Raw genomic sequence first — 6659 nt, forward strand, 5'->3', positions numbered from 1 at the left:
CAGAGTTTGTAACTGTAGTACTCTTAAACACAGTGCTAAATCTATACTGAAAATATTGCAAATACTTCTGATGTTTAAATTTAGAAAATGGCCAGAACCTTTCCTGCATTTGCTCATATGCTGGCAGTGAGTGAGTGATTTACCATTATTTAACAGTGAAAGCATGAACTTGAATAGGAGAGATATATGCATCTGCATGTAAAAACTTTGCATACATCTCTGATATTAAAATTTGAAAGTGCATCTCCTATATAAAATATATAAGTATCTAGCTCCCTATAGTTGTGTAGTTGTGCTTTTTAGCCTTTTACCTGTTGGGGTTCTTTTTGTTGTTTGTTTTTGCTATTCAGTCAGTGCTCTGATTTTGAACCTCTCACTTACAACCCTTTCTTGCCTTTTAATGTATGCGAATCTGCCTTCTCTTTGAAAAGACTGAAACAGCCTCTGGGTGGTGATTGTTATGTGCTGTGGAGTCAATTTGACTCATAGCAATTTTGACCAGTGTAGGTAGGGTTCACGAGACTGTAAATCTTTACGAGAGCAGAAAGCCTCGTCTTTCTCCCACAGAGTGATGGGTAGATTTGGTACTGTGCTGACCTTGCGGTTAGTGGCCGAACTCATAACCCACTGCACTACCAGAGCCTCCTGCAGCAGCCCCTACTAACAGCAAATTCTCATCACTGTCATCTCTTGCTGTAGATGCAGCTTTCAATTCATTAAAGTCGGGCTGAATAAGGACGGCATGCACTTTCTCCAACTTACCGCCAAATTCTACTTAAAGACACACACAATTTTGGAAAATTGATCTCATGCATAACCCAGGGACTGCCAGTATTTGAAGAAAGTTGCTTAAACTTACTAATTCAGTGCCTTTAAACTAACCACCAAGAGTCCTGGTGACTCTGTAGGACAAGCAGTAGACTGAACCACAAGGTTAGCAGTTCAAGCCCACCAACCATTCTGAGGCTTTTTGATTCCTTAAAGATCTACAGCCTCAGAAACTCTATACAGGTTCGCTATGATTCGGAACTGACTCAATGACACCTAAGAACACCACCACCAAACAGATCATTGGGGAGAATCATGAAAAATAATTTTAAGGGCTTATATGAAGGAACACTGTAAATTTGTAAAAATCATTAGGTAATGAATATTTGTAGACATATATTAAATTTCTCCTAATTTCTATTTCTATAACTTGTAAAATTAACAAATTGTGTTTTCCATTGCACTCACCACTACTGTTGAGTCCGTTCTAGCCCATAAGGACTGTATAGGACGGAGTAGAACTGCCCCACAGGGATTCCAAGGTTGTAGATGGTCATGGAAGTAGACCTCCATAGCTTTCTTCCCCAGAGTGAGTGGTGACCTTTTGGTTAATAACCAAACACTTAACCACTGTGCCACGAGAGATCCTCATTACACTTTCTTCCCCCAGAATTCAAAATTAAATATTAGTGGTACCATCAGAAGGAGCTGAGTGGTTAAGTACTCAGCTGCTAACCAAAACGTTTGTGGTTCAAACCACCTGCCACTCTGAGGGAGAAAGATGTGGCAGCCTGCTTCCGTAAAGACTTACAGCCTGGGGAATCCTATGGGACACTTCCGCTTTGCCTTTTAGGGTCGCTGTGGGCCTGAATGACTCTGTGGCACTGGGTTTGGTTGAAATTTTTTGAGAGTGGAGTGTGGTACTGTCAGAAGGTTGTGATATATTGTTTGTTGTGTAATAACAGAGCATATAAAAATCATCTATAAAAATATTGCTAATAATTGAATAAGTTCAATTAGGATTCTTGGATGGGTTATATTTGTTGGTAATATATTTACCCAAATTTCGTGAGAATTTTTATTCTTTCATATTTATTAAGAAATGATCCTAGGAATTATATACACATGAAATTGCCAAGGAAAGTTGGAGTATATGAGAGAGAAAGGTCTATTTCTATATAAAAATGTAGAGGCAATTCTGTACAATACATTGTCTTAAACTTAAGATTTTAATTCAGTAGAAACAAGTTTTATAGCAGTTTTGTTTTGTAATGTTTTTAGAAATATATATGTATGGAATTCTGGTGTGGTGCTGTGGGTTAATGTGCTGGACTGCAAGGTTGCATTGGACTGCAAGAAAACCTCCTTGGAAACCCTATACAGGGTCACTATGAGTCGGTACCAACTGACCAAATGGTATATATATATATAATAAACTAAAAATAGACTTGCTATTTGCTTCGGCTATTATGCTTGCTAACTCTATTGAATGGCAAGACCAGATATGGAACCCTAAATTAAGATTTGCAGATTTTAAGTGCTAATAGCAACAGTAAGTTAAATAGACTGCTTAATTTACAGAAAAAAAAATACTGAACAAGCATCTTGCCATTCCTCATGAGACCTGTATTATGTTCAGTAAACCTGTATAGTCCTGGTGTGGCACTGTGGGTTAATGTGCCACACTGCAAAGCCATTTGAACTGCAAAGTTGGTGGTTCAAGCTCACCAGTCACTCCTCAGAAACCCCGTACGGGGTCGCTATGGGTCAGAACCGACTCAACAACAACATACCTGCATTGTATATGTTAATTTTAGAGCATTTGACTATAACATAGGCCTCTTGACTCTTTATGAAAAAAATACTTTTTCTATTATGGTATGAAATATACTATGAATGTCTGATGGTTGTAGTGGTATACCTTGGAGTCAGTTCCAACTCATAGCAACCCTCTATAGGGTTTCTGAGGCTGTAAATCTTTATGGAATCAGAAAGCCTCGTCTTTCTCCCGTGGGACAGCTGGTAGTTTCAAACTACTGATCTTGAGGTTAGCAGACTGACTCGTAACCACTACGCTACCAGAGCACCTTTATGACTATCTAGACAGGCCATAGAGTTAGACAAATTCAGTTTTCTTCATCCTATTAGAGGATTTGTGGTAGTTTTTATAAAGAATGTTGAAATCATTGAATTATATTGTAAAAACAAACATTTTTAACGGTATGAAGATCATGAATTTTTCCAAGCTAGAAAGGAATCCTGGTGTAGCATATCCTGTAGCCTAAGCACTGAACTGCTAACCACAAGTTCAGCATTTCACACCTACCAACTGCTCCTAGGAAACCCTGTCTGGGCTCACTATGAGTCAGAACTAACTAGACTACACTGTGAACAACAATAACAGAAAGGAAAAAGAAGCCTTCATTTTAGTTGAATGGTGTTAAAACCAGAACATCTCATCATTCTATTTTAACATAGTAATAACAATTTTATCTTCATTACTTCTCAAACATTGGAACTTGGGTTGAAGGTCAGAGAAACATAGGGGCAATTTCATCTCTTTGGCATGAATGGTAACAGAGGAGCTGAAGGCTATTTGGTATGTCCATACAGTCCTTGACTTTATAGTTAGGCATGTAGGATCAGCACTGTACTGCTAACCACAAGTTCAGTGGCTCAAACCCACCAGCCACTCCTTGGAAACCCTATACAGGGTCATTATGAGTCAGAACTGACTCAGCTGAACTTAACAACAACAAAGAAGAAATGATATTATTTGCCTCGTATTTTCTGAGAGAACAGTACTACATGTTTATACCCAGGTTATAATACCCTAATTCTAACAGCATTAAACCAAATAGTGTGCTTACAGCATTAAACCAAATAGATTGCTATGCTGGTATATTGCATTCTGGGAATGGTAAGATAGACTGTTCAGCCTACCATGGCCTGCTTCCATGAGTGATCAGCTTTCCCCAAATTACATAGGTTACATAAGCTAAAAGGTAAACACCTAACTGTTTGTTAGGGGCACTGTTAGTAAGGGGAAGGAAAAAGGGAACTAATGATACCTAAGGAACTCTGGCCAGGTGACATCATTGATGGCGTCAAGTGTGGCGGCGGCATTGAGGTTGGCCCAGGATTGGACACTGTTCGTTCTGCTGTGCATGGGGTCGCTATGAGTAGGTTCCGACTCGATGGCACCTGACAACAACCACAAGGAGCTCTGGTAGCATAGCGGTTACAAGCTGGGCTGCTAATTTCACGGTTAGCAGTTCCTCTGGAGAAAGATGAGGCTTTCTGCTCCCATAAAGATTTACAGCATCGGAAACCCTATTTAGGGTCATTTTGTGTCAAACTGACTCCACAGCACCTAACCACCATCACCACCAATAAGGAGTCCTGGTGTGGCGCCGCGGGTCAATGCGCAGGACTGCAAGATCGGTTTAAACTGCAAGGTCAGCAGATCAAGCTTACCATCCACTTCTGGGAAACCCTATACAGGGTCGCTAAGAGTCGGAACCAACTCAACAGTATTTAGCAACAGTAAGAATCCTATGGAGTCCTGGTTTAGCACTGTGGGTTAATGCGCTGGACTGCACGGTTCACCAGTGGCTCTTTGGAAACCCTAAACAGGGTTGCTATGAGTTAGAACTGACTCAAAGGCACTTAACAACGACAATAAGAAACCAGTAATTGCTACTGAAAAGAAAGAACAATTATACACACAGTCATCTCCCTCATCAAGTTACTAATCTCGGATGAAAATACTTAACCAGAAACCAATTTCCCATCATTTAAATAGGAAAAGGAAATTGTTTTATGTTAACCCAAATATCACAATCAAAACTTACGAAAATATAACTAAAGCATTAAAATGAATATCTATAACTATAAAATATAAAACGCTTAAATTATTGTTTTCAAATTCTAATAATTAAACTAATAATACAGCTGATAGCAAGAAGTTATGTATTATTACTTAATCCCTTTGTTGATAAAGGGCATGTTTTTAAACTTCTGTTTGTGATAGTGTTGTTCTATTGATTGCATTTTTCGTTATGTAACGCTACTGTTACCCATATGATTTTGAAATAAATCTTGATTGCCTTTGGGGAGTATAAAATACATTTTTAAATATAAAATTAACTTTGGTCATCTTTTTTACAACAGTAAAAAAATATCATCTGTTACCTTTAGTACCTCAAGAAAATCTACACAAGCTTTGAATACTCCTCTTCTCCAACAGTTTTCTTTTCATTGGTAAGAATTATGCTGCACCCTTACCAAGGGAAAAACGTAAATCTTGCCAGTTTTATATCTGAATAATATTTTCTTGAATAAATAATAAAAGGTAAGTAGAGTTTTCGGTGGCAGGTCTGGGGAAGGGGCGGCAGGCGCCATGTCGAGCCGCAAAGGTGGCAAGAAAAAGCCCTTGAAACAACCAAAAACACAGAACAAGGAAATGGACGAGGAAGATGAGGCTTTCGAGCAGAAACAAGAAGAGCAGAAGAAATTTGAAGAGCTAAAAGCGAAGACTGCAGGGAAGGGCCCCCTGGCCACAGGTGGAACTAAGAAATCTGGCAAAAAAATAAGCTGTTCTTTGTGGCTGTGGCGATGATGACCCTTGATTGCATTTCTGTTTAAACATTTTAATTCCCTGCTAGAACATCTCTTGTCACCTATAGTTAGATTGAAATGTTGTCTTGAAGCCTGTTGTACATTTAAGAATAAACTTTTTAAAAAAAGATAGAAGAAGAAGAAAAGAAATCCATCTCTTTAGTCCTGTCTTAGCTGTGTGGTCAGTAAACCCAGACCAGAATCCTGCCAGAGCTGCTCTTCAATCTTTGTTATGCCCAGAATTCTGTACCACCTGGAATTAAAGCAACTCATTTGAAAAAAAAAAAAAAAGGTAAGTAGATATGCCTGCCTGTCTGTGTTCAGATTTAAGATGAGTTCCTTTAAAGGCAAGAATTTCAGGTTCCTATAAATACCAGATATGTTCGAAATTTCATCTGTGGTACTTGTGGATCTTGTCTGTGGTTTTCTCCAAGGCCAGCAACACAAGGCATCGAATGTATAGCCTACTTTTGGATTTGATTTTGGTCAGACAGAAAAGCTGTGTACCAACCACTTAAATGCTTTAAACTTTTCATATGCCATGGCTTTGTATTACTCTCTTCTCCCTCTTCTAGGTTTACTTCATCTTGCATGTGTTATTTCTAATTATGATCACTTTGGTCTAAGAATTAAATATTTATAAAACCATTTAATTTAGATGTGATATTTTTATTATTCTTTGAAATGCATTGGCTATTTTTATAGTACCCTACTTGACTTTCAAGTTAATGACTTTTATGTAGAGTTTTGAATTAATGTCTGCTACTCAGAGAAGTAAGTTTGAGCAATCATTAGCACATACTTCAAACTTAGTTCAAATGAACAAATTTCTTTTATGCACATACTGGCTATGCCTGCACTATTTCTTTGAAATCTATCTAGCCATAAATGACATAAACAACCCAATTAAAAACTGGGAGACATTTTTGAAATGACCTTTCTCTGAAGAGAAAGGCTAGCTAAGCACATGAAAAAGTACTCAGCATCATTAGTCAAGGAAAATGCAAACTAAAAAAGATACAAGTTCATTTTTCACTCTCCCTGCCATGGTTATAATAAAAAAGACAATACCAACTCTTGGCAAAAATATGGAGAAATTGGAAATCTCATATATTGCTGGTGGAATGAGAAAAGGGTTCAGCCAATGTGGGTAAATGGTGTGGCGCTGTAGTATAAACACTGGACAGCTAACTGCAGGGCCAGTCATTCAAACCCACCAGCTGCTCCTGGGAAACCTATGAGGGGTAGCTATGAGTCAGAAACCATTCGAC

This window comes from Chrysochloris asiatica, unplaced genomic scaffold, assembly GCF_000296735.1.
Source record: "Chrysochloris asiatica unplaced genomic scaffold, ChrAsi1.0 scaffold00196, whole genome shotgun sequence".
Classification (NCBI taxonomy): Eukaryota; Metazoa; Chordata; class Mammalia; order Afrosoricida; family Chrysochloridae; genus Chrysochloris; species Chrysochloris asiatica.